This window comes from Portunus trituberculatus, chromosome 32 (assembly GCF_017591435.1).
Source record: "Portunus trituberculatus isolate SZX2019 chromosome 32, ASM1759143v1, whole genome shotgun sequence".
NCBI classification, from domain to species: domain Eukaryota; kingdom Metazoa; phylum Arthropoda; class Malacostraca; order Decapoda; family Portunidae; genus Portunus; species Portunus trituberculatus.
In genome coordinates, this window is record NC_059286.1 from 9,858,640 (window position 1) to 9,868,639 (window position 10,000).

Sequence of the window (10,000 nt, forward strand, 5' to 3'; positions counted from 1 at the left end):
ATGGTTTAATGTTTCTACTGTTAAATTTACTGTCGAGTGTTTTATCAACTTCTCTTCCTGTGTTTCCTGCTTATGCTGTTATTGTTATTGTTTCTACTATGCTGCTAAATACACTGCCTTAATATCAGCTTCTTATTATTGTGTCGCTTGTTTCTGCTACTTCTAATATTTTTTTCTACTATGAGTGCTGCTAAATTTACTGTCTTGAGTTTGGTGACTTCTTTCTTGCTGTCTCTCCTGCTTTCCTGCTTCTGCTACTTCTAATACTATTCCTACTGTTGGTGCTGATAAATTTACTATCTTGAGTATAATCATTCCTTTTTTGTTGTCTCTCCTGCTCTCCTGCTTCTGCTACTTCTAATACTATTTCTACTGTGACTTATCTAGATCTACAGGCTCAATATCAGTTTCTTCTTACTCTGTCTCTTGTTTCTGCTACTTCTAATACTATTTCTACTGTTGCTGCTGATAAATTTACTGTTTCGAGTATAATAATTTCTTTTTTGTCGTTTCTGATCTGCTTCTGCTACTTCTAATACTGTTCCTACTATGACTGTTGCTAGATCCTCTGCCTCAATATCAATTTTTTTTTAATTTTGTTTCTTGTTTCTGCTACTTCTAATACTTTTCTGTTGTAGGTACTGAGGAATTTACTGTCGAGTATAATAACTTCTTTCTTCTGCCTCTCATGTTTCTGCTTCTTTTAATACTATTCCTACTGTGACTGCTGTTAGCTTTACTCTCTCGTGTATGATAACTTATTTTTTCTTACTCTCCTTCTTCTGCTACTCACTATTCATACTGTGACTGCTGCTGGATTTACTGTGTCGTGTTTAATAACTTCTCTTTTCTGTCTCTCCTGCTTCTGCTACTCTTATTATTCCTACTGTGAGTGCTGTTAAGTTTATTATCTCGTGTATAATAACTTTTTTTTTTTCTGACTCTTCTGCTTCTACTCATTATTCCTACTGTGAGTGCTGCCAAATCTACTGCCTCAATTAATTTCAACTACTTTTTCTACGATTTTGCTTCTGTTTTGGCCACTCCACCTCGCTGCAATCCACCTCTTCTTCCCATCCCAGCCTCTATATGTATGTATATATGTATGTATGTATGTATTTTGCTTCTGTTCACTATGATATGGCCACTCCACCTCGCCGCAATCCACCTCTTCTTCCCATCCTAGTCTCTATAATTATGTATGTATGTATGTATGTATGTATGTATACCGTGCTGCTATTGTTGTTGCTGGTTTTGCTTCAGCCCTTTTTTTTTTTACTGCTATTTCTACTGCCACTACTTTACTTAAGGCTGCTGCTACATGTACTCCTTCTGCCGTGATGCCAAGTAGCGAATGTACTTACTACTGGCAAACTTTCGCCACAACTAACTCGGCTCCACCACTGACCTGTCGCCTATCCATACTACTACTGCTGCTGCTGCTTCTACTGCTGCTTCTACTGCTACTGCTGCTTCTACTGCTACTGCTGCTTCTACTGCTACTGCTGCTTCTACTGCTACTGCTGCTGCTACTGCTGCTGCTGCTACTACTACTACTACTACTACTACTACTACTACTACTACTACTACTACCACCACCACCACCACCACCACCACCACCACCACCACCACCACCACCACCACCACCACCACCACCACCACCACCACCACCACCACTACTACTACTACTACTACTACTACTACTACTACTACTACTACTACTACTACTGTTTCCTAAAGAGGAGGAAAACACCGCCTTATTTAGACATAGAATCAATACTTACTTTCCTTCAGAGAGAGAGAGAGAGAGAGAGAGAGAGAGAGAGAGAGAAAATAAAAGAAGAAAGAGAAAGCGTAATTAGGAGCACAGGGAGAAGGAAGGAAGGAAGGAAGGAAGGAAAAAGAGAGAAGGAGGAGGAAGGGGGAGGAGACAGACAGACAGTGTGTGATATATTAATGGTTGATATATGGAAGAGGGAGACAAACAAGACAGTGATAAATGCGGAATAATGGATAATGAATGGACTTTTACTTATCAGAGCCATGACATATAGGAGGAGGAGGAGGAGGAGGAGGAGGAAGGATAGAAGAAGAAGAATTAAAAGGAGGAAGAGGTGGAGAGGATGATTAATGCTCTTATTATTTTTTTTTACAGTTATACATCATTTTTATTTTTATTAGTATTTATCTTGTTGACAGTGACGAAAACAAAGCATTGAAAATAAAGTTGTATATCATTGTATGGATCTGCTCTGTGTGTGTGTGTGTGTGTGTGTGTGTGTGTGTGTGTGTGTGTGTGTGTGTGTGTGTGTGTGTTGGTGATAATGATATGCAAAAATGATCAAAACAAGTTACAATTTATGTTGATTAGTTTTTGCTTCCGTATCAGTGTTGAATAGAGCGTGTTGAAATAGCGCTGGTAATAATAATAATAATGATAATAACAATAATAATAAGAGTAATAATAATAATGATAATAATAGTGATAGTAATGATAAAGATAATAATAGAAAGACGATGGTGTTGAAATTATGATAGAATGAATACACACACACACACACACACACACACACACACACACACACACACACACACACACACACACACACACACACCTTCCCAAAAAGGAACATTTCTAAAATTACAAAATTATCCACAAAACCCACAATTTTTCCCCCCTTTCGTGACCTCCCCTTCTCCCTCTCCCCCTCTCCCATCTTCTCCCTCACCCTTCCTCCCTTCTTCCCTCCCACCTCCTCCCTTCCTCCTCTCCCTTCCCTCCTCCTTCCCTTAGATCAACAAGTTCGCAGTTTAATGACCCGTGATATAATGGCCAATAATTAGTGAGGTCACCTGATGGACGAAGTGATGGGTGGGTATTAAGATGATGGGCAGCGGGCACGAGTGATGGGTGACGGGCTGGGCTGATTGGTGAAGGGGTAGAGAGGAGGGAGTGGATTCATGGAGGGGTATGGGGGGTGAAGGATTGGGTTTAGAGGGAGGGGAAGGTATGGGGTGTTATGGGAGAGTGTAAAGTGCTGTGTGTGTTTAGGTGTGTATGGGGGAGGAAATGGGGAGGTGGTAATGGGAGGAGTGAAAATGCTGTGTGTGTGTGTGTGGGGTGGGTAGAGAGAGAGAGAGAGAGAGAGAGAGAGAGAGAGAGAGAGAGGAGGAGACGATATATAACACAAAGAAAATTATTGTCACAGGAAACATGAGATTAAATTCTTGCCTTCACATTCCTCTCATAATAACAATAATAATAATAATAATAATAATAATAATAATAATAATAATAATTGAGTAAATAAAAGCTCATCTTTACGAAAACGTGTCATTATTAAAGAAAAAAATTGATCTGTCTTTAAAAACAAGCTCTCTCTCTCTCTCTCTCTCTCTCTCTCTCTCTCTCTCTCTCTCTCTCTCTCTCTCTCTCTCTCTCTCTCTCTCTCTCTCTCTCTCTCTCTCTCTCTCTCTCTCTCTCTCTCTCTCTCTCTCTCTCTCCATCCCTCCCTCCCTCCCTCCTCGTGACTCGCATGGCTTAATTTCGTCAATGCAATTTTAATAGATATGCAAATCCACATTTTAATTCTATCTACTGCCAGCAATGTAAATCCTGCCGCTTCCTAACAGATACTCGGCGATTTATAACCCGACGTGGAGGATAATGATGATATTTTTGCGCTGTTCAAAAAGATAAATAAAATATGGAGGCCAGGAGTGCAGGAGGAGGAGGAGGAGGAGGAGGAAAAAAAGTACTTACATAGGAGTGCATATATTTAAACAGGCTGGCAGTTTTGCAGTGCTATATTGTATTACTATCATGGTACAACGTTTTATACAGAATAGGGGTTTTCATCACTAATGAGAGAGAGAGAGAGAGAGAGAGAGAGAGAGAGAGAGAGAGAGAGAGAGATAATAAGTATTGAAACATGCATGTAATATTAAAATGTATACATCTTTTTAAATGCACCGGTGTATTTTAATGTATTGCTCGGCCAGTATTTCATAACACTACTGTAGAGGTGTGTGTGTGTGTGTGTGTGTGTGTGTGTGGTGTGTGAGGGAGGGAGGCACGGAGGGAGTGAGGGCCGCCGCTTCCCGTAATCTGCTCTGCGCTAAAGGCGAATTGGAGGCGGCTCGCGTTGTGCTGACGTTGGAATAAATTGGTGCGGCTTTGAAATAAGCTTAATGAGTTGTAATGAAACGAGGCTACAAGGGTGATTATGTAGTTACAGGCTTTCATGTAGATTGGTTGTGTGTGTGTGTGTGTGTGTGTGTGTGTGTGTGTGTGTGTGTGTGTGTGTGTGTGTGTGAGAGAGAGAGAGAGAGAGAGAGAGAGAGAATGGAGGGAGGGAGAATCTTTATCACACATTCATGCATACACAGCAAGGCAGCCCCAGCCACACACACACACACACACACACACACACACACACACACACACACACACACACACACACACACACACACACACACACACACACACACACACACACACATGTAGATGAGAGCAACAGGGCAATGTCAGTAAAGCATCGAAGCATAAGATTAACTCCCACAAATTGCTTGATCCTTTTCTTTAATCCTCCTCCTCCTCCTCCTCCTCCTCCTCCTCCTCCTCCTCCTCCTCCTCCTCTTCCTTTTCCTCTTCCTCTTCCTTCTATTCTTTTTCCTGTTTTTCCCTCCCTGCTCATCTTTTTTTCCTCTTTCTCGTTTTCTTTCTTTTTTTCTATCGTGTTCTCTCTCTCTCTCTCTCTCTCTCTCTCTCTCTCTCTCTCTCTCTCTCTCTCTCTCTCTCTCTCTCTCTCTCTCTCTCTCTTTTTCCCCTCTTTCCTCCCCTTGTTTCCCTCCACTTTTTTTTTCGTCTTCCCTCTCCTCCCTCCTCCTGTTTCCCCTTTAGTGCTTGTTCTGTTTTATGATTTTCGTGTGTGTGTGTGTGTGTGTGTGTGTGTGTGTGTGTGTAGGTTGAAATGAAAGATAGGTCACTGAAATGGAAGAGAGAGAGAGAGAGAGAGAGAGAGAGAGAGAGAGGAAGAAAGAGGAAGAAAGAAATTAAAGAAAGGATATAAAAGAAAAAGTTTAAAGAAAAGCGGTTTACGAGAAAGCTGTTGAGAAAGAAGTTGAAAGACAGAGAGAGAGAGAGAGAGAGAGAGAGAGAGAGAGAGAGAGAGAGAGAGAGAGAGGTAAACTGAAAAGAAAATAGTTTTATGACGGGTATTAAACTACTGTCCTATCAATTTTGGAGTCGACATAGCCAACCATTACACCGCAAACTCTTCCTTTCCTTCACTTTTGACTTCTTTTTTTTTTGCCTTTCCTTTATTCTTTACTCTTCCACTCTTCTCTACTTTTCTCCCTTTTCCTTCCTTTCCTCTGTATTCTTCCACTCTTCTTCTTTTTCTCCTTTTTCCTTCCTTTCCTCTTTCCTCTTCCACTCTTCTCTACTTTTTCTCCCTTTTCCTTCCTTTCCTCTGTATTCTTCCACTCTTCTCTACTTTTTCTCCTTTTTCCTTCCTTTCCTCTTTACCCTTCCTCTCTTCTCTACCTTTTCTCCCTTTTCTTCCTTTCCTCTCTTCATTTTCTCCTGTCCTTCCTTTTTTGACTTCTCCTTTTGCTTTACTTCTCTTCTGCTTTACCTCTTTCCCTTTTGCCTTTCTTACCTTTCATTTTGATTTTCCTATCTTTTCTTATGCCTCCCTACCTTTCCTTTGCCTCCACATTTTCCTTGCCTTATCTTCTCTTCCCATTTGCTTTCTGACTTCCCTTCTGCTTTGCCTTCCTTTTCTTGCCTTTCTTCCCTTGCCTTTCCTGCCTTGCCTTGCTTTTCCATTTACTTTCTCTATCTTGCCTTCTGCCTTCCTTTCTGCCTTCCTTTCCCAGCCCTTGCCTTGCCTTGCCTTGCCTTGCCTCTCCTTACTTTTTCCTTCTTGTTCTGACATTGTTATTGAAATAATGTTTTGCTGTGTTAACAATTCGACTCTTGACAAATTATGCTTTGATGTCAGAGAGAGAGAGAGAGAGAGAGAGAGAGAGATGGATGAAGGTTGGTATCATTCGCGTTTCCTCCACCCAGAAATCCTTCGTTCGGATGCGCCATTCATACTCTGGCTTAAGACTCCGCCAAATCCCTCCTGTGTTTCCATCGCTCACTCACTCGCGGTAATATCTGCCCAAACTCCTTCGCCTCTTCTGGCTTTCTTGTGGCCGCCTCACCGCCTCGCCGGCTCGCCAACACACCGCCGCCTCTTTTGTTCCTAGTTTCACGCGTTTTCTGTGTGAGTTCCGCGTGGTTCTCTGGAGTTCCGCGTGGTTCTCTGTGTTAGTTCCGCATGGTTTTCTTTGTGAGTTCCGCGTGGTTCTCTGTGTTAGTTCCGCATGGTTTTCTTTGTGAGTTCCGCGTGGTTCTCTGTGTGAGTTCCGCGTGGTTCTCTGTGTGAGTTCCGCGTGGTTCTCTGTGTTAGTTCCGCATGGTTTTCTTTGTGAGTTCCGCGTGGTTCTCTGAGTTCCGCGTGGTTCTCTGTGTTAGTTCCGCATGGTTTTCTTTGTGAGTTCCGCGTGGTTCTCTGTGTGAGTTCCGCGTGGTTTTCTTTGTGAGTTCCGCGTGGTTCTCTGAGTGAGTTCCGCGTGGTTCTCTGAGTGAGTTCCGCGTGGTTTCTTTGGGCAGTGAATGATGGAGGACTTACCTTGTATTTATTTATGTTTGTTCCTCTTTACGTGTTCTTTTTTTTAATATTCCTTCATTTTTATGGTTTTCTATTTTCTTTTTCTTTTTTCAGTATGGGAAATATTGCTCGATTTTCTTACTTATTTTTTTCTGTGTGAGTTCCGCGTTTCTTTTTTCAGTTGTTCTCCATGTTCTCTGTGTGATCTTTTTGCTTTTTTTTTTTTCCGCGTGGTTTCTTTGGGCTATTAGGACTTATTTCTTACTTCATGTTTTTCGTCTTTCATTTCTTTTTTATTTTATTTTATTTATTTATTTTGTTATTCATTATTATTATTATCTGTTCTCTATTTATTTATTTACTTTTGCTTCATGTTTATTTTACTTATCATTATTTTTATTTCTCTATTCGTTATTAATTTTTTTTTTGCTTCTTGTATTTTTTTTTTCCATTCATCATTATTGCTATCTCTGTTCTTTATTTATTTTCCTTAATGTTTACTATTTTATTTACCATTTTTGCACTTTTTATATCATCTCTTTCGCTTCCATTAAGTCTTAAGGCAATTTCTTGGTTCTTATTTATTTATTTATTTTTTGCTTCAAGTTTATTTTATTTATCATTATTGCACTTTTAATTTTATCCCATTGTTCTCTATTAAGTTTGAAGGCAATTTCTTAGTTCTGTTCCTGTCTTTCCTGGCGTTAGTTTGGTATTCATGAGTGTGTTTCGTCAAGTTTTAATCTTTCATCGCAAGTCACCAGCTTTGTTACGTAAATTAATTGTATTCACTTCAGGAAGAGTAATTTATTTAGACTCCCCGACACACACACACACACACACACACACACACACACACACACACACACACACACACACACACACACACACACACACACACACACACACACACGTTACTTATTTATTTTTCAATCTAAGTTTCTTCTTGTGAGCGAGAAAAAAGATGATACAAAACCTATTCTGAAACAATACGTGTGAGAAAATATAGACACGTGAAGGCTTTATAGACCAGTAATAGGACACTTGAAGGCTTTATAGAAATAGTAATAGGGCACATGAAGGCTTTATAAGGATAGTAATAGGACACTTGAAGGCTTTATATAGGACTATTAATAGGACACATGAGGCCCGCCGCCGCCTTTACACCTGCCCTTCATCTCACATCTGCTCCAGTCGCCGCCAAGACACACCTGTGCATAAGATTAGGTCAGGCTAGCGAGTATTCCATTATATTGTCTCTACATGTGTTGCAGTGTGTAGTCAGTCTCTCTCTCTCTCTCTCTCTCTCTCTCTCTCTCTCTCTCTCTCTCTCTCTCTCTCTCTCTCTCTCTCTCTCTCATTAGCGGCCTCCATCTCTTCGTTTCTGAACATCACCGCTAATTATTCATCGGTTCTGGTACTGTGGTGGTGGTGGTGGTGGTGGTGGTGATGATGATGGTGATGGTGGTGGTGGTGGTGGTGAAGATAGACAAAAGTTTAATTTATTTGGTTGACTTTGTTTTTCATTTGTTTTTTGTTGATAATGATATGTTTATATATTTAAAGATGAGGAGGAGGAGGAGGAGGAGGAGGAGACAGAAGAAAGGAAGAAGACGAAGTAGGAGGAGTAGGAGGGAGGACGACAACCTAGCGTATTAAAGAAGACCATAATAAGTAGAGAGAGAGAGAGAGAGAGAGAGAGAGTGTGTGTAACGTTAAAAGCGAGTACCTTGTGTGGATCATAAATATTCAATCAGTATTGCTAGGAAATGGATGATGGATTAATCTCTCTCTCTCTCTCTCTCTCTCTCTCTCTCTCTCTCTCTCTCTCTCTCTCTCTCTTGCTACAAACATTCTTTTCCTTCAGCAATTCCAAACATCTTATTTTTCATCTTCCATTTACTTTTCACCAAATTCTTCAACTTCCCTTCCTTTTCCTCCCTCATTTTCCTCCACTACCTCCACTCCTTTACGTCCTCTCTACTTTCCTCCTCCTTTCCCTCTCTCTTTCTCTCCTCTCCTTCTCCCTTCTCTCCTTGTCTCCTTGTTTCCTTCTCCCCTCTCCTTTTCTCCTCCTCTTTCTCTCCTTCTCTCTTTGTTGTCTTCTTGTTTCCTTCTCTCCTTATCTCCTTTTCTCCTCCTCCTCTCCTCTCCTCCTTCGATTTTCGCCTTCTCTCCTTGTCTCCTCTCTCTCCTCTCCTTCTCTCTCTCCTCGTCTCCTCTCCTTCTCTCCTTCTCTCCTTCTCCTTCTCTCCTTCTCTCGTCCTTCCCTGAGCGGCTGACGAGTCCATCAGACAAGTAGGAAACATAATGACAGCGGTGCAGTTTGATGTTCTGTGATACATATGCATGAGTTTCCCCTTCCATCTCTCTCTCTCTCTCTCTCTCTCTCTCTCTCTCTCTCTCTCTCTCTCTCTCTCTCTCTCTCTCTCTCTCTCTCTCTCTCTCTCTCTCTCTCTCTCTCTCTCTCTCTCTCTCTCTCTCTCTCTCTCTCTCTCTCTCTCTCTCTCTCTCTCTCTCTCTCTCTCTCTCTCTCTGGTCGTCGTCTTCTCGCCTTGTGATCTTATCTCTTAATGCTGGGTGAGGGAAAAATAAGTAATGGTGGTGTATGAGAGAGAGAGAGAGAGAGAGAGAGAGAGAGAGAGAGAGAGAGAGAGAGAGAATATAGGAGACAAGAAACACAATGAAAAAGAAAACATCAAGAAATATAGAAAAATGAATGAAGGGGACGAGAGAGAGAGAGAGAGAGAGAGAGAGAGAGAGAGAGAGAGAGAGAGTGTGAGTGTGTGTGTGTGTGTGTGTGTGTGTGTGTGTGTGTGTGTGTGTGTGTGTGTGTGTGTGTGTGTGTGTGTGTGTGTGTGTCGGAGGTAAACACGAGTAATTTCACATGCAATTATCATGTACAGCAGACGTTCTCCAATTGAGGGATTTTCCACGGCGCGTTGTCAGGGTAATGTGTGGAGGGAGTTAAGCATTAATGCCAGTAAACACACAGATGGTCTGGCGCACAATAATCCCGCGTCTTCTCAGTGTATAGCTTAGATTGAAGGACTTTTGACTTTCCTTCACGTTGACGAGGTAGTATGTAGTGAGAGCTCAGAATTAACCCTATAAACCCTTCAGTACCATGACGTGTTTTTATATTTACTTGTCTTACTATTTGGTGACTCTATACAGCTTCAGAAACTTACGTAGGGGTTAAAATGGTGAAGACTGTAACCATTAATCTTCTGAACTCCATAGACCCTTCCCAATGTCAATAAAATGGGTTAATTATACACAAATCTCAAGGTAAAAAATGTGTCCCAGTATTGAAGGGGTTAATGCCAGTATCG